The sequence below is a fragment of the Heptranchias perlo genome, chromosome 7 (assembly GCF_035084215.1).
Source record: "Heptranchias perlo isolate sHepPer1 chromosome 7, sHepPer1.hap1, whole genome shotgun sequence".
Lineage (NCBI taxonomy): Eukaryota > Metazoa > Chordata > Chondrichthyes > Hexanchiformes > Hexanchidae > Heptranchias > Heptranchias perlo.
In genome coordinates, this window is record NC_090331.1 from 2,176,777 (window position 1) to 2,203,442 (window position 26,666).

The window sequence follows — 26,666 nt, forward strand, 5'->3', positions numbered from 1 at the left end:
CAATGTGGGTTTGGTTCTTAATGAATACTTTGCGTCTGTCTTCACAAAAGAGAAGGACGATGCAGAGATTGTAGTTAAGGAGGAGTGTGAAATATTGGATTGGATAAACATAGTGAGAGGGGAAGTAGATAAATCACCAGGCCCGGATGAAATGTATCCCAGACTGTTGAGAAGCCAGGGAGGAAATAACGGAGACTCTGACCATCATTTTCCAATCCTCCCTGGATACAGGCGTGGTGCCGGAGGATTGGAGGACTGCTGATGTTGTACCGTTGTTTAACAAGGGAGCGAGGGATAGACTGAGTAATTACAGGCCAGTCAGTCTAACCTCGGTGGTGGGCAAATTATTGGAATCAATTCTGAGGGACAAGATAAATCGTTATTTAGAAAGGCACGGAGTAATCAAGGACAGTCAGCATGAATTTATTAAAGGAAGGTCGTGTCTGACTAACTTGATTGAATTTTTTGAGGAGGTAAAAAGGAGGGTCGATGAGGGTAATGCAATTGATGTAGTCTACATGGATTTTAGCAAGGCCCCACGTGGCAGATTGGTCAGAAAAGTAAAAACCCATGGGATCCAAGGGAATGTGGCAAATTGGATCCAAAATTGGCTCAGTGGCAGGAAGCAAAGGGTAATGGTTGACGGATGTTTTTGTGACTGGAAGGCTGTTTCCAGTGGGGTTCCGCAGGGCTCAGTACTCGGTCCCTTGCTTTTTGTGGTGTATATTAATGATTTGGACTTGAATGTGGGGGGCATGATCAAGAAGTTTGCAGATGAATCAAAAATTGTCCGTGTGGTTGATAGTGAGGAGGAAAGCTGTAGACTGCAGGAAGATATCAGTGGACTGGTCAGGTGGGCAGAAAAGTGGCAAATGGAATTCAATCCGGAGAAGTGTGAGGTAATGCATTTGGGGAGGGCAAACAAGGCAAGGGAATACACAATAAATGGGAGGATACTGAAAGGTGTAGAGGAAGTGAGGGACCTTGGAGTGCATGTCCACAGATCCCTGAAGGTAGCAGGACAGGTAGATAAGGTGGTTAAAAAGGCATAGGGGATACTTTCCTTTATTAGCCGAGACATAGAATATAAGAGCAGGGAGGTTATGCTGGAACTGTATAAAACACTAGTTAGGCCACAGCTTGAGCACTGTGTACAGTTCTGGTCACCACATTACAGGAAGGATGTGATTGCACTGGAGAGGGTGCAGAGGAGATTTACGAGGATGTTGCCAGGACTGGAGAATTTTAACTATGAGGAAAGATTGGATAGGCTGGGGTTGTTTTCTTTGGAACAGAGGAGGCTGAGGGGAGATTTAATTGAGGTGTATAAAATTATGAGGGGCCCAGATAGAGTGGATAGGGAGGACCTATTTCCCTTAGCAAAGAGGTCAGTGACCAGGGGGCATGGATTTAAAGTAATTGGTAGAAGGATTAGAGGGGAGCTGAGGAGAAATTTTTTCCCCCAGAGGGTGGTGGGGGTCTGGAACTCACTGCCTGAGAGGGTGGGAGAGGCAGAAACCCTCAACTCATTTAAAAAGTACCTGGATGTGCACCTGAAGTGCTGAAACCCACAGGGCTATGGACCAAGTGCTGGAAAGTGGGATTAGGCTGGGTGGCTCGTTTTCGACCGGCACGGACACAATGGGCCGAATGGCCTCTTCCTGCGCCGTAGCTTTCTATGATTCTATGACACAAACTTCGGAAATGTAGTAAACAATGTGGAGGATATTAACAGACTTCAGGAGGACAGAGACAGACTGGTGAAATGGGCAGACACATGGCAGATGTAATTTAACACAGGGAAGTGTGAAGTTATGCATTTTAGTAGGAAAAATGAGGAGAGGCAAAATAAACTAAATGGTACAATTTTAAAGGGGGTGCAGGAACAGAAATACCTCAGGGTGTATGTACACAAATCTTTGAAGGTGGCAGGACAAGTTGAAAAGGCTGTTAAAAGAGCATCTGGGATCCTGGGCTTTATTAATAGAGGCACAGAGTACAAAAACAAGAAATTTATGCGAAACCCTTTATAAAACACTGATTATTGCTGGAGTATTGTCGCCGATTCTGGGCACCGCACTTTAGGAAGGATGTGAAGACCTTAGAGAGGGTGCAGAAGAGATTTACTAGAATGGTTCCAGGGATGAGGGACTTCAGTTATGTGGAGAGACTGGAGAAGCTGAGATTGTTCTCCTTAGAGCAGAGAGGGTTAAGGGGAGATTTGATCGAGATGTTCAAAATGATGAAGGGTTTTAACAGAGTAAATAAGGAGAAACTGTTTCCAGTGGCAGGAGGGTCGGTAACCAGAGGACACAGATTTAAGGTGATCGGCAAAAGAACCAGAGGGGGAGATGAGGAGAATCTTTTTACGCAGCGAGTTGTTCTGATCTGGAATGCGCTGCCTGAAAGGGCGGTGGAAGCAGATTCAATAATAACTTTCAAAAGGGAATTGGATAAATACTTGAAAAGGAAAAATTTACAGGGCTCTGGGGAAAGAGCAGGGGAGTGGGACTAATTGGAGAGCTCTTTCACAGAGCTGGCACAGGCACGATGGGCCGAATGATTATATGATTCTGTGATTCTATCATCAGAACTGGAAGATGTGAAAGATTAATAGCTTTTCAGCAAATACAGAGCCAGGGAGAGATTGAAAGACAAAAGGGATGATGGTGCAAGGCATAGGGGTTGTCATGGGACAAGTAAAGAAACAAAAGATGGGTCCAGAGGAGGTTTAAATGGTTGCAGCTGAAGAACAGAAGGGGTGGAAATCATGAAGAATCAGGAAAGGAGGAGAAGACTCCCGTGTTCTGCGAGTGTAGTGGAGAAAGACAGGTGGACCCCAGGGTAAATATTTCCTTTTCGTGTTTTCTAGAACTCGGAGTGCACCGCACAGTATTTTGATTGGAAGGGGTGGTAAAGCAGGCGGGAGGTATGGCCCATATGTTCCAGTGGGTTTCCTGTGCCCACTGTCGGACCTCGATCACAATTTTACCAAGTGTGCGGAGCCTGCGTTGTTCCCACCCGAGTGCAGAGTGAGCTCCCGCCGTCCCATAAAGAGACCGCTCAGAAAATGGCTGAGCTAACATTTCAGCTTCGAAGGGTCTGCTTCCACGGACCGGTGAAGGTCAGACCTCCCTGGGATCTCCTCCTCTCCCCTCCCCCTTAAACCTCCCCCCCCCCCCCACATCCCAAAGACCCGATCTGCCAGCTGATTCAGCGTGAGAACTGGCCGATCTCTCCCCCCACCTCCTAAAACCAGTGAGCTGCAGTGGGCAGCTTACGGACAGCAGTCAGATGATGACGGGCTGTGACGGGTCCCCTTCCTCCCCTTTATTCGTGCCCCATTTCAGGCAGAGTTCAAATTGCACCCCCCCCCCCCACCCCCCCAGGGTCCAGAAAATAGCACGTGACACCCTGTGAGTGATATTGTATTTATTTCTGGATTATTTCTCCTCGACATGAATTTCTAGCTCGGACGGGTATTGAGAATTTGAAACGGTTCTCCATTGCTGAATTCTAAAAAATAATTCTTCCGTTTTGGGGCCAGAGTTTAACAGATGGTATTTGGGAGGGAGGGTGAACGGGGTGTCGGTTAGCCCGGTCTCCCAAAGAGAAGTGGGAGCATGTTGATCGTGACTCTCTTGTCTGTGAATCACTGGATTCGTGCAATAGCTTGCAGATGTACAAAAGTCTTTTGGGGGGTGGGGGCGGATGTTATTTGCTATTTAAACGCTGGCAGTTCAGGCTGTATCCGTCCGAAAGAAAAAAACGGATTCATAGCACATTTGCAGGCCTAATGTGAAACGCCTGCTTTGACAGAAGACTCGCTGCAACCCCGTCTTACCCACGGCATGGTGAGGAGACGGAGCAGAGGCGTCCGCATTACAATCATCAAAGTCACACTCAAGAAGTTCCTGAAAAAAAAAAGGCTCGGAGAATTTAAACACCGCGTAGTATTTTTAAAGTAGTTTAAAGTGTCGTACTGCCCATCCAGTGCCTGGTGCAAAATACCTTGATTGAAGGGTAATCCGCAGTTTCAGATCATTGCTATTTCTGTTTGCTCTCGGAGGGTGGCAGACACTGGCAAAACTCCCTCACTGCCCTGAGGAGGGGGCAACTGGCCTTCTCCTCAATCCACAGCAGTCTTGGTGGTGACGGAGCTCCCACAACGGTGTTCGGTCTGGGATTCCAGCAACGATGAAGGTAACGGCGGGACATGTCCAAATCAAGATGGAGGTGGTGGTGATCTCAGGACACTGCTGCTCTTGTCCTTCTTGGGACTGGAGGGTCACAGGGGAGGTGAGTTGTTGCTGTGCATCTGGTAAATGATATTTTCTCAATTATTAGTCCAGGCCTCTGCAACAACAGAAAGAAGCAAAGAAAGAATTATATCGCGCCTTTCACCATCTCAGGACGTCCCAAAGCGCTTTACAGCCAATGAAGTACTTTTTGAAGTGTAGTCACTGTTGTAATGTAGGAAACGCGGCAGCCAAGTTGCACACAGCAAGATCCCACAAACAGCAATGTGATTATGACCAGATTATCTGTTTTAGTGGTGTTGGTTAAGGGATAAATTTTGGCCCAGGACACCGGGGAGAACTCCCCTGCTCTTCTTCAAAATAGTGGCCACGGGATCTTTTACATCCACCGAAGAGAGCAGAAGGGGCCTCAGTTGAATGTCTCATCCGAAAGACGGCCCCCCCGACAGTGCAGCACTCCCTCAGTACTGACCCTCCGACAGTGCGGCGCTCCCTCAGTACTGACCCTCCGACAGAGCAGCACTCCCTCAGTACTGACCCTCCGACAGTGCAGCGCTCCCTCAGCACTGACCCTCCGACAGTGCAGCCCTCCCTCAGTACTGACCCTCCGACAGTGCAGCTCTCCCTCATTACTGACCCTCCGACGGTGCAGCGCTCCCTCAGTACTGACCCTCCGACAGTGCAGCGCTCCCTCAGCACTGACCCTCCGACAGTGCAGCCCTCCCTCAGTACTGACCCTCCGACAGTGCAGCTCTCCCTCATTACTGACCCTCCGACGGTGCAGCGCTCCCTCATTACTGACCCTCCGACGGTGCAGCGCTCCCTCATTACTGACCCTCCGACGGTGCAGCGCTCCCTCAGCACTGACCCTCCGACAGTGCAGCTCTCCCTCATTACTGACCCTCCGACGGTGCAGCGCTCCCTCATTACTGACCCTCCGACAGTGCAGCGCTCCCTCAGTACTGACCCTCTGACAATGCAGCGCTCCCTCAGTACTGCACTGGGAGTATAAGCCTAGATTATGTGCTCAAGTCTCTGGAGTGGGGCTCGAACCCCAGTGAGAGTCAGTGTATGGAACTGTACCCCAGTGAGAGTCAGTGTCTGTGAAACTGTACCCCAGTGAGGGTCAGTGTCTGTGGAACTGTACCCCAGTGAGAGTCAGTGTCTGTGGAACTGTACCCCAGTGAGAGCCAGTGTGTGGAACTGTACCCCAGTGAGGGTCAGTGTGTGGAACTGTACCCCAGTGAGAGTCAGTGTGTGGAACTGTACCCCGGTGAGGGTCAGTGTCTGTGGAACTGTACCCCAGTGAGAGTCGGTGTCTGTGGAACTGTACCTCAGTGAGAGTCAGTGTGTGGAACTGTACCCCAGTGAGAGTCAGTGTCTGTGGAACTGTACCCCAGTGAGGGTCAGTGTGTGGAACTGTACCCCAGTGAGAGTCAGTGTCTGTGGAACTGTACCCCAGTGAGGGTCAGTGTGTGGAACTGTATCCCAGTGAGAGTCAGTGTCTGTGGAACTGTACCCCAGTGAGGGTCAGTGTGTGGAACTGTATCCCAGTGAGAGTCAGTGTCTGTGGAACTGTACCCCAGTGAGGGTCAGTGTGTGGAACTGTATCCCAGTGAGAGTCAGTGTCTGTGGAACTGTACCCCAGTGAGAGTCGGTGTCTGTGGAACTGTACCCCAGTGAGAGTCAGTGTGTGCAACTGTACCCCAGTGAGAGTCAGTGTCTGTGGAACTGTACCCCAGTGAGGGTCAGTGTGTGGAACTGTACCCCAGTGAGGGTCAGTGTCTGTGGAACTGTACCCCAGTGAGGGTCAGTGTGTGGAACTGTACCCCAGTGAGAATCAGTGTCAGTGGAACTGTACCCCAGTGAGAGTCAGTGTCTGTGGAACTGTACCCCAGTGAGAGTCAGTGTCTGTGGAACTGTACCCCAGTGAGGGTCAGTGTGTGGAACTGTACCCCAGTGAGAGTCAGTGTCTGTGGAACTGTACCCCAGTGAGGGTCAGTGTGTGGAACTGTATCCCAGTGAGAGTCAGTGTCTGTGGAACTGTACCCCAGTGAGAGTCGGTGTCTGTGGAACTGTACCCCAGTGAGAGTCAGTGTGTGCAACTGTACCCCAGTGAGAGTCAGTGTCTGTGGAACTGTACCCCAGTGAGGGTCAGTGTGTGGAACTGTACCCCAGTGAGAGTCAGTGTGTGGAACTGTACCCCAGTGAGAGTCAGTGTCTGTGGAACTGTACCCCAGTGAGAGTCAGTGTGTGGAACTGTACCCCAGTGAGAGTCAGTGTCTGTGGAACTGTACCCCAGTGAGGGTCAGTGTGTGGAACTGTACCCCAGTGAAAATCAGTGTCAGTGGAACTGTACCCCAGTGAGAGTCAGTGTCTGTGGAACTGTACCCCAGTGAGAGTCAGTGTGTGTGGAACTGTACCCCAGTGAGGGTCAGTGTCTGTGGAACTGTACCCCAGTGAGAGTCAGTGTGTGGAACTGTACCCCAGTGAGAGTCAGTGTGTGTGGAACTGTACCCCAGTGAGGGTCAGTGTCTGTGGAACAATACCCCAGTGAGAGTCAGTGTGTGGAACTGTACCCCAGTGAGAGCCAGTGTGTGGAACTGTACCCCAGTGAGGGTCAGTGTGTGGAACTGTACCCCAGTGAGAGTCAGTGTGTGGAACTGTATCCCATTGAGAGACAGTGTGTGGAACTGTACCCCGGTGAGGGTCAGTGTCTGTGGAACTGTACCCCAGTGAGAGTCGGTGTCTGTGGAACTGTACCCCAGTGAGAGTCAGTGTGTGGAACTGTACCCCAGTGAGAGTCAGTGTCTGTGGAACTGTACCCCAGTGAGGGTCAGTGTGTGGAACTGTATCCCAGTGAGAGTCAGTGTCTGTGGAACTGTACCGCAGTGAGGGTCAGTGTGTGGAACTGTATCCCAGTGAGAGTCAGTGTCTGTGGAACTGTACCCCAGTGAGAGTCGGTGTCTGTGGAACTGTACCCCAGTGAGAGTCAGTGTGTGGAACTGTACCCCAGTGAGAGTCAGTGTCTGTGGAACTGTACCCCAGTGAGGGTCAGTGTGTGGAACTGTACCCCAGTGAGAGTCAGTGTGTGGAACTGTACCCCAGTGAGAGTCAGTGTCTGTGGAACTGTACCCCAGTGAGAGTCAGTGTGTGGAACTGTACCCCAGTGAGAGTCAGTGTCTGTGGAACTGTACCCCAGTGAGAGTCAGTGTCTGTGGAACTGTACCCCAGTGAGGGTCAGTGTGTGGAACTGTACCCCAGTGAGAATCAGTGTCAGTGGAACTGTACCCCAGTGAGAGTCAGTGTCTGTGGAACTGTACCCCAGTGAGAGTCAGTGTGTGGAACTGTACCCCAGTGAGAGTCAGTGTCTGTGGAACTGTCCCCCAGTGAGAGTCAGTGTGTGTGGAACTGTACCCCAGTGAGAGTCAGTGTGTGTGGAACTGTACCCCAGTGAGGGTCAGTGTCTGTGGAACTGTACCCCAGTGAGGGTCAGTGTGTAGAACTATACCCCAGTGAGGGTCAGTGTCTGTGGAACTGTACCCCAGTGAGAGTCAGTGTGTGGAACTGTACCCCAGTGAGAGTCAGTGTCTGTGGGACTGTACCCCAGTGAGAGTCAGTGTGTGTGGAACTGTACCCCAGTGAGAGTCAGTGTGTGGAACTGTACCCCAGTGAGAGTCAGTGTCTGTGGAACTGTACCCCATTGAGGGTCAGTGTGTGGAACTGTACCCCAGTGAGAGTCAGTGTCTGTGGAACTGTACCCCAGTGAGAGTCAGTGTGTGGAACTGTACCCCAGTGAGAGTCAGTGTGTGGAACTGTACCCCAGTGAGAGTCAGTGTGTGGAACTGTGCGCCAATACTACTGCAAGGATAGACATGTTAAAAGAAACAGAACAGAACAACAGTTTCCACTTGCGAAAATGATCTGAAGTTCAGAGCTGTTAATCAAGGAGGGAAAGCTGGATGTGCTCAGACAGTCTGTGGAACGACGGAGGGACAGAAACGGTGAAGGCATGCGAGACTGAGAGTGGAAGCGTGACGGAGAGACAGTGGGTAGTGAGGGGGAGGGGCTGGCGAGGCGGAGAGAGGGAGGGGCTGGTGAGGCAGAGAGGGGTAGAGGCTGGCGAGGGGGAGAAAGGGAGGGGGAGCGAGGCGTAGCGGGTAGGGGGAGCGGGGCGGAGAGGGGTGAGTGAGGCGGGGAGGTTGAGGGGGGGAATGAGGGGGTGGGTGGATCAAGGGGGAGAGAGGGAGCGAGGCAGAGGGGGAGTGGGGAGCGAGGCGGGGAACGAGGCGGAGAGGGGAGCGAGGCGGAGAGAGGGAGGGACTGTTTTTTCTTCTGGTGGTAAGCGGTGATATTTTTTCTGTCTTTTTCTTCCCGTGTGGTTTCGATTATATATTGATGGAAACCTGGTGCTGTGTGCTGTGTTCTGTGCGCTGTGTTCTGTGCTCTGTGTGCAGTGTTCTGTGTGCAGTGTTCTGTGTTCTGTGTGCAGTGTTCTGTGTTCTGTGTGCAGTGTTCTGTGTTCTGTGTGCAGTGTTCTGTGTGCAGTGTTCTGTGTTCTGTGTGCTGTGTGCTGTGTTCTGTGTTCTGTGTTCTGTGTGCTGTGTTCTGTGTTCTGTGTGCAGTGTGCTGTGTTCAGTGTGCTGGCTCCCACGCACATGTTGAACAATATTGACATCATTTAATGGCACCCTCGACCTGTGCCCTTCAATTTGCACCAGCCTGATTGGACAGATCAGTGTGGGCAATGTGCCAGTGGGCAACCAGTGAATCGCTGGGAATGGATTCGGAGAGGTACTGAGACGCGAGGGAGGGAGGGAATAGGTTTTAAAGGTGAGGTGAAGGGAGTGGTTGGGACAGAATCTCTCCAAACACAATCTGGTTGCAGTTACACACCCCTGAGGGACCTGCCTGAGGGGAGTGCCACACACTCGCTGCTCAACAAACTCACAACACTTTAACGGCTGGGTTGCATCTGAGTGATCGTAAATAAAATCTGCCTGCCCGTCCCTGCGGCTGTTGTGAGTTTCACATTATACACTTGACTGCTCTCACAGCGCAGTGCAGAGCAGTACAGCACTACACAGCGCAGCGCAGAGCAGTACAGCACTACACAGCGCAGCGCAGTACAGCATTACACAGCGCAGTGCAGAGCAGTACAGCACTACACAGCGCAGCGCAGTACAGCATTACACAGCGCAGTGCAGAGCAGTACAGCACTACACAGCGCAGAGCAGTACAGCATTGCACAGTGCAGCGCAGAGCAGTACAGCATTGCACAGTGCAGCGCAGAGCAGTACAGCACTACACAGCGCAGCGCAGAGCAGTACAGCATTACACAGTGCAGCGCAGAGCAGTACAGCACAACACAGTACAGCGCAGAGCAGTACAGCACTACACAGCGCAGAGCAGTACAGCACTATACAGCGCAGCGCAGAGCAGTACAGCACTACACAGCGCAGAGCAGAGCAGTACAGCACTATACAGCGCAGCGCAGAGCAGTACAGCACTACACAGCGCAGAGCAGAGCAGTACAGCACTACACAGCGCAGAGCAGTACAGCACTACACAGCGCAGCGCAGAGCAGTACAGCACTACACAGCGCAGCGCAGAGCAGTACAGCACTACACAGCGCAGCGCAGAGCAGTACAGCACTACACAGCGCAGCGCAGAGCAGTACAGCACTACACAGCGCAGCGCAGAGCAGTACAGCATTACACAGTGCAGCGCAGAGCAGTACAGCACTACACAGCGCAGAGCAGTACAGCACTACACAGCGCAGAGCAGTACAGCACTACACAGCGCAGAGCAGTACAGCACTACACAGTGCAGCGCAGTACAGCACTACACAGTGCAGCGCAGAGCAGTACAGCACTACACAGTGCAGCGCAGAGCAGTACAGCATTACACAGTGCAGCGCAGAGCAGTACAGCATTACACAGTGCAGCGCAGAGCAGTACAGCACTACACAGCGCAGCGCAGAGCAGTACAGCACTACACAGCACAGAGCAGTACAGCACTACACAGCGCAGAGCAGTACAGCACTACACAGCGCAGAGCAGTACAGCACGACACAGCGCAGAGCAGTACAGCACTACACAGCGCAGAGCAGTACAGCACTACACAGCGCAGCGCAGAGCAGTACAGCACTACACAGCGCAGAGCAGTACAGCACGACACAGCGCAGAGCAGTACAGCACGACACAGCGCAGAGCAGTACAGCACGACACAGCGCAGAGCAGTACAGCACGACACAGCGCAGCGCAGAGCAGTACAGGGAGCCTGAGGTTAATGCAGCTAATGGTGAGTTAGCCAGCTGGGTAAAACTGTCTTCAAAATAAACAGGGACAATCGATTAGATTCCAGTCTGTAACTCACTCCCGGGTATCTGTTATTCTATATATAAACCCCCCGAACCCCTCGATTAGATTCCAGTCTGTAACTCACTCCCGGGTATCTGTTATTCTATATATAAAACCCCCCGAACCCCTCGATTAGATTCCAGTCTGTAACTCACTCCCAGGTATCTGTTATTCTATATATAAACCCCCCCGAACCCCTCGATTAGATTCCAGCCTGTAACTCACTCCCGGGTATCTGTTATTCTATATATAAACCCCCCCGAACCCCTCGATTAGATTCCAGCCTGTAACTCACTCCCGGGTATCTGTTATTGTATATACAAACCCCCCGAACCCCTCGATTAGATCCCAGTCTGTAACTCACTCCCGGGTATCTGTTATTCTATATACAAACCCCCCGAACCCCTCGATTAGATTCCAGTCTGTAACTCACTCCCGGGTATCTGTTATTCTATATACAAACCCCTCGAACCCCTCGATCAGATTCCAGTCTGTAACTCACTCCCGGGTATCTGTTATTCTATATATAAAACCCCCCGAACCCCTCGATTAGATTCCAGTCTGTAACTCACTCCCAGGTATCTGTTATTCTATATATAAACCCCCCCGAACCCCTCGATTAGATTCCAGCCTGTAACTCACTCCCGGGTATCTGTTATTCGATATATAAACCCCCCCGAACCCCTCGATTAGATTCCAGCCTGTAACTCACTCCCGGGTATCTGTTATTGTATATACAAACCCCCCGAACCCCTCGATTAGATCCCAGTCTGTAACTCACTCCCGGGTATCTGTTATTCTATATATAAACCCCTCGAACCCCTCGATTAGATTCCAGTCTGTAACTCACTCCTGGGTATCTGTTATTCTATATATAAACCCCCCCGAACCCCTCGATTAGATTCCAGCCTGTAACTCACTCCCGGGTATCTGTTATTCGATATATAAACCCCCCCGAACCCCTCGATTAGATTCCAGCCTGTAACTCACTCCCGGGTATCTGTTATTCTAAATATAAACCCCCCGATCCCCTCGATTAGATTCCAGTCTGTAACTCACTCCTGGGTATCTATTATTCTATATATAAACCCCCCGAACCCCTCGATTAGATTCCAGTCTGAAACTCACTCCCGGGTATCTGTTATTCGATATATAAACCCCCCCGAACCCCTCGATTAGATTCCAGCCTGTAACTCACTCCCGGGTATCTGTTATTGTATATACAAACCCCCCGAACCCCTCGATTAGATCCCAGTCTGTAACTCACTCCCGGGTATCTGTTATTCTATATATAAACCCCTCGAACCCCTCGATTAGATTCCAGTCTGTAACTCACTCCTGGGTATCTGTTATTCTATATATAAACCCCCCCGAACCCCTCGATTAGATTCCAGCCTGTAACTCACTCCCGGGTATCTGTTATTCGATATATAAACCCCCCCGAACCCCTCGATTAGATTCCAGCCTGTAACTCACTCCCGGGTATCTGTTATTCTAAATATAAACCCCCCGATCCCCTCGATTAGATTCCAGTCTGTAACTCACTCCTGGGTATCTATTATTCTATATATAAACCCCCCGAACCCCTCGATTAGATTCCAGTCTGAAACTCACTCCCGGGTATCTGTTATTCTATATATAAACCCCCCAAGCCCCTCGGTTCCAGGCTGTAACTCACTCCTGCATGTTGTTGATTCTTTCTATAAATGGGGGGCTTGTGTTGGTGAATTTTGTGCTCAGTGAGTTCTGTGAGTCTGATCCCATCAGTCTGGGCTGGATTTTAGTGCAGAATTTGGAAACCAAGTGTGTGACCCTCGATGTCTCGGCTCAAATCACCTCTCACTAACTGACTCGGGCCAAATCTTCCTTAGGAACAGGAGTAGGCCATTCAGCCCCTCGTGCCTGCTCCGCCATTTGAAAAGATCATGGCTGATCTGTGATCTAACTCCATATACCTGCCTTTGGCCCATATCCCTTAATACCTTTGGTTGCCAAAAAGCTATCTATCTCAGATTTAAATTTAGCAATTGAGCTAGTATCAATTGCCATTTGCGGAAGAGAGTTCCAAACTTCTACAACCCTTTGTGTGTAGAAATGTTTTCTAATCTCGCTCCTGAAAGGTCTGGCTCTAATTTTTAGACTGTGCCCCCTTCTCCTAGAATCCCCAACCAGCGGAAATAGTTTCTCTCTATCCACCCTATCCGTTCCCCTTAATATAATAAACTTCGATCAGATCACCCCTTAACCTTCGAAACTCCAGAGAATACAACCCCAATTTGTGTAATCTCTCCTCGTAACTTAACCCTTGAAGTCCTGGTATCATTCTAGTAAACCTACGCTGCACTCCCTCCAAGGCCAATATGTCCTTCCGAAGGTGCGGTGCCCAGAACTGCTCACAGTACTCCAGGTGCGGTCTAACCAGGGTTTTGTATAGCTGCAGCATAACTTCTGCCCCCTTGTACTCTAGTCCTCTAGATATAAAGGCCAGCATTCCATTAGCCTTATTGATTATTTTCTGCACCTGTTCATGACACTTCAATGATCTATGTACCTGAACCCCTAAGTCCCTTTGGACATCCACTGTTTTTAACTTTTTACCATTTAGAAAGTACCCTGTTCTATCCTTTTTTGATCCGAAGTGGATGACCTCAAGAGAGAGTCTAACCACCTCCCCTTGACATTCAACGGCATTACCATCGCCGAATCCCCCACCATCAACATCCTGGGGGTCACCATTGACCAGAAACTTAACTGGACCAGCCATATAAATACTGTGGCTACGAGAGCAGGTCAGAGGCTGGGTATTCTGCGGCGAGTGACTCACCTCCTGACTCCCCAAAGCCTTTCCACCATCTACAAGGCACAAGTCAGGAGTGTGATGGAATACTCTCCACTTGCCTGGATGAGTGCAGCTCCAACAACACTCAAGAAGCTCGACACCATCCAAGATAAAGCAGCCCGCTTGATTGGCACCCCATCCACCACCCTAAACATTCACTCCCTTCACCACCGGCGCACTGTGGCTGCAGTGTGCACCATCCACAGGATGCACTGCAGCAACTCGCCAAGGCTTCTTCGACAGCACCTCCCAAACCCGCGACCTCTACCACCTAGAAGGACAAGTGCAGCAGGCGCATGGGAACAACACCACCTGCACGTTCCCCTCCAAGTCACACACCATCCCGACTTGGAAATATATCGCCGTTCCTTCATTGTCGCTGGGTCAAAATCCTGGAACTCCCTTCCCAACAGCACTGTGGGAGAACCGTCACCACATGGACTGCAGCGGTTCAAGAAGGCGGCTCACCACCACCTTCTCAAGGGCAATTAGGGATGGGCACTAAATGCCGGCCTTGCCAGCGACGCCCACATCCCGTGAACGAATAAAAAAAAAAAAATTTGTCTGCATTGAATTCCATTTGCCACAATTTTGCCCATTCACCCAATCTATCAATATCGCTTTGTAATTTTATATTTCCATCTATACTGCTTACAATGCCACCAATCTTTGTGTCATCGGCAAACTTAGATATGAGACTTTCTATGCCTTCATCTAAGTCGTTAATAAATATTGTGAATAATTGAGGCCCCAAGACAGATCCCTGCGGGACTCCACTAGTCACATCCTGCCAATGTGAGTACCTACCCATTATCCCTACTCTCTGTCGCCTTTCGCTCAGCCAACTTCCTAACCAAGTCCGTACTTTTCCCTTGATTCCATGGGCTTCCATCTTAGCTAACAGTCTCTTATGTGGGACCTTATCAAACGCCTTTTGGAAGTCCATATAAATAACATCCATTGACATTCCCCTGGCCACTACTTTAGTCACCTCTTCAAAAAATTCAATCATGTTTGTCAGGCACGACCTACCTTTCACAAATCCATGCTGGCTCTCTCTGATTAATTGAAAATTCTCGAGGTGTTCAGTCACCCTATCCTTAATTATAGACTCCAGCATTTTCCCCACAACAGATGTTAGGCTAACTGGTCTATAATTACCCGGTTTCCCTCTCTCTCCTTTCTTAAAAAGCGGAGTGACATGTGCAATTTTCCAATCTGGAGGGACAGTTCCTGAATCTAGAGAACTTTGAAAGATTATAGTTAGGGCATCTGCAATGTGCTCACCTACTTCCTTTAAAACCCTGGGATGGAAACCATCTGGTCCTGGGGATTTGTCACTCTTTAGTGCTATTATTTTCTTCATTACTGTTGTTTTACTTATGTTAATTTTATCGAGTCCCTGTCCCCGATTCAATATTAGTTTTCTTGGGATTTCCGGCATGCTATCCTCTTTTTCTACTGTAAATACTGACGCAAAGTAATTGTTCAACATGTCCGCCATTTCCCCATTGTCAATGACAATATCCCCACTTTCAGTTTTTAAGGGGCCAACACTGCTCCTGACCACCCTCTTTTTCCTAATACAACTATAAAAGTTCTTCGTATTGGTTTTGATATCCCTTGCAAGTTTCTTTTCATACTCTCTTTTTGTAGCCCTTACTATCTGTTTTGTGACCCTTTATTGATCTTTGTATCTTTCCCATTCGCCAGGATCTGTGCCATTTTTTGCCTTTTTGTATGCCCTTTCCTTATGTCTTATACTGTCCCTTACCTCTTTAGTTGTCCATGGCTGTTTTTTTTGGCAAGTAGAGTTCTTGCCCCTCAGGGGTATAAACCGATTCTGTATCACGTTAAATGTTTCTTTAAACATTTCCCACTGATCATCAGTCGTTTTACCCATTAACAGATATGCCCAGTTTCCTTCTCAAACCACAGGGTGGGAACTACATTCAGCCCTCAGCTTGCTGAATTAGACAAAATAAAGTATTGTCAGGCTCTAATCAGGTGCAGCTCGACAACACAAAGTTGCCGGAACTCTGACAGGTTCCATCCCTCCCCCGGAAAACAACGTCCTGTGTCTTCAGTTTTATTCGCAACCCCTCAGATAATGAAGCAGTCCGAGCCCGCATGCAGCAAGACCTGGACAACATCCAGGCTTGGGCTGATAAGTGGCAAGTAACATTCGCGCCAGACAAGTGCAAGGCAATGACCATCTCCAACAAGAGAGAGTCTAACCACCTCCCCTTGACATTCAACGGCATTACGATCGCCGAATCCCCCACCATCAACATCCTGGGGGTCACCATTGACCAGAAACTAAACTGGACCAGCCACATAAATACTGTGGCTACAAGAGCAGGTCAGAGGCTGGGTATTCTGCAGCGAGTGACTCACCTCCTGACTCCCCAAAGCCTTTCCACCATCTACAAGGCACAAGTCAGGAGTGTGATGGAATTCTCTCCACTTGCCTGGATGAGTGCAGCTCCAACAACACTTTTGGGGGAGAGAGTTCCAGATTCCCACTCCCCTTTGTGTGAAGAAATGCTTCCTGATATCACCCCTGAACGGCCTGGCTCTAATTTTAAGGTTCTGCCCCCTTGTTCTGGACTCCCCCCACCAGAGGAAAGAGTTTCTCTCCATCTTCCCTATCAAATCCTTTAATCATCTTAAAATGATGAAGAATTGATGAATGAAATTGTTCCTCTATGTGCTGGTAAATCCTTCATTTTGCACTGAGGAAATGGCCATTCCCCGTCGCCTCACTGCCAGCTTTGGTTCAGGATTGGTGGCCGGATTTCCAACACACCGACTGACCCTCAGACAATACCAATACCACAACAACAATTTGCATTTATATAGCACCTTTAACGTAGTGAAGCATCCCAAGGCACTTCATGGGAGTGTAATCAGATAAAACCGAGCCGATCTCTGTAACCTCCCCCAGCCCTACAACCCTCCGAGATCTCTGCGCTCCACCAATTCTGGCCTCGTGCGCATTCCCCGATTTTCATCCACCATTGGCGGCCGTGCCTTCAGCTGCCTCGGCCCTAAGCTCTGGAATTCCCTCCATAAAACTCTCCGCCTCTCTCTCCTCCTTTAAGACGCTCCTTAAAACCTCCCTCTTTGACCAAGCCTTTGGTCACCTGTCCTAATATCTCCATATGTGGCTCGGTGTCTAATTTTGATAATCGCTCCTGTGAAGCACCCTGGGACGTTTCACGACATTAAAGGCGCAAGATAAATACAAGTTGTTGTTGTACTGTAAATAAATAACGTCCCAAAGACCCCCCTCGATGGGTTAGTTGCACATACTGTCCCAGAGAGCCCCCTCGATGGGTTAGTTACACACACTGTCCCAGAGACCACCCTCGATGGGTTAGTGACACACACTGTCCCAGAGACCCCCCTCGATGGTTTAATTACACACACTGTCCCAAAGACCAGCCTCGATGGGTTATTTACACACACTGTCCCAGAGACCCCCCTCGATGGGTTAGTTACACACACTGTCCGAGAGACCCCCCTCGATGGGTTATTTACACACACTGTCACAGAGACCGCTCCTCGATAGGTTATTTACATACACTGTCCCAGAGACCCCCCTCAATGGGTGAGTTACACACACTGTCCCAGATACCCCCCTCGATGGGTTAGTTACACACACTGTCGCAGAGACCCCCCTCGATGGGTTATTTACACACACTGTCACAGAGACACCCCTCGATGGGTTAGTTACACACACTGTCCCAGAGACCCCCCTCGATGGGTTAGTTACACACACTGTCCCAGAGACCCCCTCGATGGGTTAGTTACACACACTGTCCCAGAGACCCCTCCTCGATGGGTTATTTACACACACTGTCCCAGAGATCCCCCACGATGGGTTAGTTACACGCACTGTCCCAGAGACCCCCCTCGATGGGTTATTTACACACACTGTCCCAGAGACCCCCCTCGATGGGTTATTTATACACACTGTCCCAGAGACCCCCATCGATGGGTTATTTACACACACTGTCCCAGAGACCCCCCTCGATGGGTTATTTACACACACTGTCACAGAGACCCCCCCTCGATGGGTTATTTACACACACTGTCCCAGAGACCCCCCTCGATGGGTTATTTACACACACTGTCCCAGAGAGCCCCCCTCGATGGGTTAGTTACACACACTGTCCCAGAGACCCCCCCTCCCCGATGGGTTATTTACACACACTGTCCCAGAGACCCCCCTCGATGGGTTATTTTCACACACTGACCCAGAGACCCCCCTCGATGGGTTATTTACACACACTGACCCAGAGACCCCCCTCGATGGGTTAGTTACACATACTGACCCAGAGACCCCCCTCGATGGGTTAGTTACACACACTGTCCCAGAGACCCCCCTCGATGGGTTAGTTACACACACTGTCCCTGAGACCCCCCTCGATGAGTTATTTACACACACTGTCCCAGAGACCCCCCTCGATGGGTTAGTTACACACACTGTCCCAGAGACCCCCCTCGATGGGATATTTACACACACTGTCCCAGAGACCCCTCCTCGATGGGTTATTTACACGCACTGTCCCAGAGACCCCCCTCGATGGGTTAGTTACAAACACTGACCCAGAGACCCCCCTCGATGGGTTATTTACACACACTGTCCCAGAGACCCCCCTCATTGGGTGAGCTACACACACTGTCCCAGAGACCCCCCTCGATGGCTTATTCACACACATTGTCTCAGAGACCCCCCTCGATGGGTTAGTTTCACACACTGTCCCAGGGAACCGCCCCCGATGGGTTATTCACACACTGTCTCAAAGCCCCCCCTCGATGGGTTAGTTACACACACTGTCCCAGAGACCCCTCCTCGATGGGTTATTTACACACAATGTCCCAGAGACCCCTCCTCGATGGGTGATTTACACACACTGTCCCAGAGATCCCCCACGATGGGTTAGTTACACGCACTGTCCCAGAGACCCCCCTCGATGGGTTATTTACACACACTGTCCCAGAGACCCCCCTCGATGGGTTATTTATACACACTGTCCCAGAGACCCCCCCTCAATGGGTTATTTACACACACTGTCCCAGAGACCCCCCTCGATGGGTTAGTTACACACACTGTCCCAGAGACCACCCTCGATGGGTTAGTGACACACACTATCCCAGAGAACCCCCTCGATGGGTTAGTTACACACACTGTCCCAGAGACCACCCTCGATGGGTTAGTGACACACACTGTCCCAGAGACCCCCCTCGATGGTTTATTTACACACACTGTCCCAAAGACCAGCCTCGATGGGTTATTTACACACACTGTCCCAGAGACCCCCCTCGATGGGTTAGTTACAAACACTGTCCGAGAGACCCCCCTCGATGGGTTATTTACACACACTGTCCCAGAGACCGCTCCTCGATAGGTTATTTACATACACTGTCCCAGAGACCCCCCTCAATGGGTGAGTTACACACACTGTCCCAGATACCCCCCTCGATGGGTTAGTTACACACACTGTCGCAGAGACCCCCCTCGATGGGTTATTTACACACACTGTCACAGAGACCCCCCTCGATGGGTTAGTTGCACACACTGTCCCAGAGACCCCACTCGATGGGTTATTTACACACACTGTCCCAGAGACCCCCCTCGATGGGATAGTTACACACACTGTTCAAGAGACCCCCTCGATGGGTTAGTTACACACACTGACCCAGAGACCCCCCTCGATGGGTTATTTACACACACTGTCCCAGAGACCCCCCTCGATGGGTTAGTTACAGACACTGACCCAGAGACCTCCCTCGATGGGTTATTTACACACACTGTCCCAGAGAGCCCCCCTCGATGGGTTAGTAACACACACTGTCCCAGAGACACCCCTCCCCGATGGGTTATTTACACACACTGTCCCAGAGACCCCCCTCAATGGGTTATTTTCACACACTGACCCAGAGACCCCCCTCGATGGGTTATTTACACACACTGACCCAGAGACCCCCCTCGATGGGTTAGTTACACATACTGACCCAGAGACCCCCCTCGATGGGTTAGTTACACACACTGTCCCAGAGAACCCCCTCGATGGGTTAGTTACACACACTGTCCCTGAGACCCCCCTCGATGAGTTATTTACACACACTGTCCCAGTGACCCCCCTCGATGGGTTATTTACACACATTGTCCCAGAGACCCCCCTCGATGGGTTAGTTTCACACACTGTCCCAGAGAACCGCCCCCGATGGGTTATTTACACACAATGTCCCAAAGACCCCCCTCGATGGGTTAGTTGCACATACTGTCCCAGAGAGCCCCCTCGATGGGTTAGTTACACACACTGTCCCAGTGACCACCCTCGATGGGTTAGTGACACACACTGTCCCAGAGACCCCCCTCGATGGTTTAATTACACACACTGTCCCAAAGACCAGCCTCGATGGGTTATTTACACACACTGTCCCAGAGACCCCCCTCGATGGGTTAGTTACACACACTGTCACAGAGACCGCTCCTCGATAGGTTATTTACATACACTGTCCCAGAGACCCCCCTCAATGGGTGAGTTACACACACTGTCCCAGATACCCCCCTCGATGGGTTAGTTACACACACTGTCGCAGAGACCCCCCTCGATGGGTTATTTACACACACTGTCACAGAGACCCCCCTCGATGGGTTAGTTGCACACACTGTCCCAGAGACCCCACTCGATGGGTTATTTACACACACTGTCCCAGAGACCCCCCTCGATGGGATAGTTACACACACTGTTCAAGAGACCCCCTCGATGGGTTAGTTACACACACTGACCCAGAGACCCCCCTCGATGGGTTATTTGCACACACTGTCCCAGAGACCCCCCTCGATGGGTTAGTTACAGACACTGTCCCAGAGACCCCCCTCAATGGGTTATTTTCACACACTGACCCAGAGACCCCCCTCGATGGGTTATTTACACACACTGACCCAGAGACCCCCCTCGATGGGTTAGTTACACATACTGACCCAGAGACCCCCCTCGATGGGTTAGTTACACACACTGTCCCAGAGAGCCCCCTCGATGGGTTAGTTACACACACTGTCCCAGAGACCACCCTCGATGGGTTAGTGACACACACTGTCCCAGAGACCCCCCTCGATGGTTTAATTACACACACTGTCCCAAAGACCAGCCTCGATGGGTTATTTACACACACTGTCCCAGAGACCCCCCTCGATGGGTTATTTACACACACTGTCACAGAGACCGCTCCTCGATAGGTTATTTACATACACTGTCCCAGAGACCCCCCTCAATGGGTGAGTTACACACACTGTCCCAGATACCCCCCTCGATGGGTTAGTTACACACACTGTCGCAGAGACCCCCCTCGATGGGTTATTTACACACACTGTCACAGAGACACCCCTCGATGGGTTAGTTACACACACTGTCCCAGAGACCCCCCTCGATGGGTTAGTTACACACACTGTCCCAGAGACCCCCTCGATGGGTTAGTTACACACACTGTCCCAGAGACCCCTCCTCGATGGGTTATTTACACACACTGTCCCAGAGATCCCCCACGATGGGTTAGTTACACGCACTGTCCCAGAGACCCCCCTCGATGGGTTATTTACACACACTGTCCCAGAGACCCCCCTCGATGGGTTATTTATACACACTGTCCCAGAGACCCCCATCGATGGGTTATTTACACACACTGTCCCAGAGACCCCCCTCGATGGGTTATTTACACACACTGTCACAGAGACCCCCCCTCGATGGGTTATTTACACACACTGTCCCAGAGACCCCCCTCGATGGGTTATTTACACACACTGTCCCAGAGAGCCCCCCTCGATGGGTTAGTTACACACACTGTCCCAGAGACCCCCCCTCCCCGATGGGTTATTTACACACACTGTCCCAGAGACCCCCCTCGATGGGTTATTTTCACACACTGACCCAGAGACCCCCCTCGATGGGTTATTTACACACACTGACCCAGAGACCCCCCTCGATGGGTTAGTTACACATACTGACCCAGAGACCCCCCTCGATGGGTTAGTTACACACACTGTCCCAGAGACCCCCCTCGATGGGTTAGTTACACACACTGTCCCTGAGACCCCCCTCAATGAGTTATTTACACACACTGTCCCAGAGACCCCCCTCGATGGGTTAGTTACACACACTGTCCCAGAGACCCCCCTCGATGGGATATTTACACACACTGTCCCAGAGACCCCTCCTCGATGGGTTATTTACACACACTGTCCCAGAGACCCCCCTCGATGGGTTAGTTACAAACACTGACCCAGAGACCCCCCTCGATGGGTTATTTACACACACTGTCCCAGAGACCCCCCTCATTGGGTGAGCTACACACACTGTCCCAGAGACCCCCCTCGATGGCTTATTTACACACATTGTCTCAGAGACCCCCCTCGATGGGTTAGTTTCACACACTGTCCCAGGGAACCGCCCCCGATGGGTTATTCACACACTGTCTCAAAGCCCCCCCTCGATGGGTTAGTTACACACACTGTCCCAGAGACCCCTCCTCGATGGGTTATTTACACACAATGTCCCAGAGACCCCTCCTCGATGGGTGATTTACACACACTGTCCCAGAGATCCCCCACGATGGGTTAGTTACACGCACTGTCCCAGAGACCCCCCTCGATGGGTTATTTACACACACTGTCCCAGAGACCCCCCTCGATGGGTTATTTATACACACTGTCCCAGAGACCCCCCCTCAATGGGTTATTTACACACACTGTCCCAGAGACCCCCCTCGATGGGTTAGTTACACACACTGTCCCAGAGACCACCCTCGATGGGTTAGTGACACACACTATCCCAGAGAACCCCCTCGATGGGTTAGTTACACACACTGTCCCAGAGACCACCCTCGATGGGTTAGTGACACACACTGTCCCAGAGACCCCCCTCGATGGTTTATTTACACACACTGTCCCAAAGACCAGCCTCGATGGGTTATTTACACACACTGTCCCAGAGACCCCCCTCGATGGGTTAGTTACAAACACTGTCCGAGAGACCCCCCTCGATGGGTTATTTACACACACTGTCCCAGAGACCGCTCCTCGATAGGTTATTTACATACACTGTCCCAGAGACCCCCCTCAATGGGTGAGTTACACACACTGTCCCAGATACCCCCCTCGATGGGTTAGTTACACACACTGTCGCAGAGACCCCCCTCGATGGGTTAGTTGCACACACTGTCCCAGAGACCCCACTCGATGGGTTATTTACACACACTGTCCCAGAGACCCCCCTCGATGGGATAGTTACACACACTGTTCAAGAGACCCCCTCGATGGGTTAGTTACACACACTGACCCAGAGACCCCCCTCGATGGGTTATTTACACACACTGTCCCAGAGACCCCCCTCGATGGGTTAGTTACAGACACTGACCCAGAGACCTCCCTCGATGGGTTATTTACACACACTGTCCCAGAGAGCCCCCCTCGATGGGTTAGTAACACACACTGTCCCAGAGACCCCCCCTCCCCGATGGGTTATTTACACACACTGTCCCAGAGACCCCCCTCAATGGGTTATTTTCACACACTGACCCAGAGACCCCCCTCGATGGGTTATTTACACACACTGACCCAGAGACCCCCCTCGATGGGTTAGTTACACATACTGACCCAGAGACCCCCCTCGATGGGTTAGTTACACACACTGTCCCAGAGAACCCCCTCGATGGGTTAGTTACACACACTGTCCCTGAGACCCCCCTCGATGAGTTATTTACACACACTGTCCCAGTGACCCCCCTCGATGGGTTATTTACACACATTGTCCCAGAGACCCCCCTCGATGGGTTAGTTTCACACACTGTCCCAGAGAACCGCCCCCGATGGGTTATTTACACACACTGTCTCAAAGCCCCCCCTCGATGGGTTAGTTACACACACTGTCCCAGAGACCCCTCCTCGATGGGTCAGTTACACACACTGTCCCAGAGACCCCCCTCGATGGGTTATTTACAAACACTGACCCAGAGACCCCCCTCGATGGATTATTTACACACACTGTCCCAGAGACCCCCCTCATTGGGTGAGCTACACACACTGTCCCAGTGACCCCCTCGATGGGTTATTTACACACATTGTCCCAGAGACCCCCCTCGATGGGTTAGTTTCACACACTGTCCCAGAGAACCGCCCCCGATGGGTTATTTACACACACTGTCTCAAAGCCCCCCATCGATGGGTTAGTTACACACACTGTCCCAGAGACCCCTCCTCGATGGGTTATTTACACACAATGTCCCAGAGACCCCTCCTCGATGGGTTATTTACACACACTGTCCCAGAGACCCCCCCTCGATGGGTTAGTTGCACACACTGTCCCAGAGACCCCCCCTCGATGGGTTAGTTACACACACTGTCCCAGAGACCCCCCTCAATGGGGTTTTACACACACTGTCCCAGAGACTCCCAACGATGGGTTAATTACGCACACTGTCCCAGAGACCCCCCCTCGATGGGTTATTTACACACACTGTCCCAGAGACCCCCCTCGATGGGTGTGTTACACACACTGTCCCAGAGACCCCTCCTCGATGGGTTATTTACACACACTGTCCCAGAGACCCCTCCTCGATGGGTTATTTACACACACTGTCCCAGAGATCCCCCACGATGGGTTAGTTGCACGCACTGTCCCAGAGACCCCCCTCGATGGGTTATTTACACACACTGTCCCAGAGACCCCCCTCGATGGGTTATTTATACACACTGTCCCAGAGACCCCCATCGATGGGTTATTTACACACACTGTCCCAGAGACCCCCCTCCATGGGTTAGTTACAGACACTGACCCAGAGACCCCCCTCGATGGGTTATTTACACACACTGACCTAGAGACCCCCCTCGATGGGTTAGTTACACACACTGTCCCTGAGACCCCCCTCGATGAGTTATTTACACACACTGTCCCAGAGACCCCCCTCGATGGGTTAGTTACACACACTGTCCCAGAGACCCCCCTCGATGGGATATTTACACACACTGTCCCAGAGACCCCTCCTCGATGGGTTATTTACACACACTGTCCCAGAGACCCCCCTCGATGGGTTAGTTGCACACACTGTCCCTGAGACGCCCCTCGATGGGTTATTGACACACACTGTCCCAGAGACCCCCCTCGATGGGTTATTTACAAACACTGACCCAGAGACCCCCCTCGATGGGTTATTTACACACACTGTCCCAGAGACCCCCCTCATTGGGTGAGCTCCACACACTGTCCCAGAGACCCCCCTCGATGGGTTATTTACCCACATTGTCCCAGAGACCCCCCTCGATGGGTTAGTTTCACACACTGTCCCAGAGAACCGCCCCCGATGGGTTATTTACACACACTGTGTCAAAGCCCCCCCTCGATGGGTTAGTTACACACACTGTCCCAGAGACCCCTCCTCGATGGGTTATTTACACACAATGTCCCAGAGACCCCTCCTCGATGGGTTATTTGCACACACTGTCCCAGAGATCCCCCACGATGGGTTAGTTACACACACTGTCCCAGAGACCCCCCTCGATGGGTAATTTACACACACTGTCCCAGAGACCCCCTATCGTTGGGTTATTTATACACACTGTCCCAGAGACCCCCATCGATGGGTTATTTACACACACTGTCACAGAGACCCCCCCTCGATGGGTTATTTACACACACTGTCCCAGAGACCCCCCTCGATGGGTTAGTTACAGACACTGACCCAGAGACCCCCCTCGATGGGTTATTTACACACACTGACCCAGAGACCCCCCTCGATGGGTTAGTTACAGACACTGACCCAGAGACCCCCCTCGATGGGTTAGTTACACACACAGTCCCAGAGACCCCCCTCGATGTGTTAGTTACACACACTGTCCCTGAGACCCCCCTCGCTGAGTTATTTACACACACTGTCCCAGAGACCCCCCTCGATGGGTTAGTTACACACACTGTCCCAGAGACCCCCCTCGATGGGATATTTACACACACTGTCCCAGAGACCCCTCCTCGATGGGTTATTTACACACACTGTCCCAGAGACCCCCCTCGATGGGTTAGTTGCACACACTGTCCCTGAGACCCCCCTCGATGGGTTATTGACACACACTGTCCCAGAGACCCCCCTCGATGGGTTATTTACAAACACTGACCCAGAGACCCCCCTCGATGGGTTATTTACACACACTGTCCCAGAGACCCCCCTCATGGGGTGAGCGACACACACTGTCCCAGAGACCCCCCTCGATGGGTTATTTACACACATTGTCCAAGAGACCCCCCTCGATGGGTTAGTTTCACACACTGTCCCAGAGAACCGCCCCCGATGGGTTATTTACACTCACTGTGTCAAAGCCCCGCCTCGATGGGTTAGTTACACACACTGTCCCTGAGACCCCCCTCGATGAGTTATTTACACACACTGTCCCAGAGACCCCCCTCGATGGGTTAGTTACACACACTGTCCCAGAGACCCCCCTCGATGGGTTATTTACACACACTGTCCCAGAGAGCCGCCCTCGATGGGTTATTTTCACACACTGACCCAGAGACCCCCCTCGATGGGTTAGTTACACATACTGACCCAGAGACCCCCCTCGATGGGTTAGTTACACACACTGTCCCAGAGACCCCCCTCGATGGGTTCGTTACACACACTGTCCCTGAGACCCCCCTCGATGGGTTATTTACACACACTGTCCCAGAGACCCCCCTCGATGGGTTAGTTACACACACTGTCCCAGAGACCCCTCCTCGATGGGTTATTTACACGCACTGTCCCAGAGACCCCCATCGATGGGTTAGTTGCACACACTGTCCCTGAGACCTCCCTCGATGGGTTATTTACACATACTGTCCCAGAGACCCCCCTCGATGGGTTATTTACAAACACTGACCCACAGAACCCCCTCGATGGGTTATTTACACACACTGTCCCAGAGACCCCCCTCATTGGGTGAGCTACACACACTGTCCCAGAGACCCCCCTCGATGGGTTATTTACACACATTGTCCCAGAGACCCCCCTCGATGGGTTAGTTTCACACACTGTCCCAGAGAACCCCCCCAGATGGGTTATTTACACACACTGTCTCAAAGCCCCCCGTCGATGGGTTAGTTACACACACTGTCCCAGAGACCCCCATCGATGGGATTTTTACACATTGTCCCAGAGACCCCC

At 51.3% G+C, this 26,666-nt stretch overlaps 1 protein-coding gene across 1 annotated transcript in view; it reads left to right on the top strand.

Moving 5' to 3' along the window:
- The window catches only part of LOC137323436 (SPRY domain-containing protein 3-like), a 708,978-nt gene that overhangs the window by 112,454 nt on the left and 569,858 nt on the right, over positions 1-26,666 (top strand). The window lies entirely within an intron of this gene.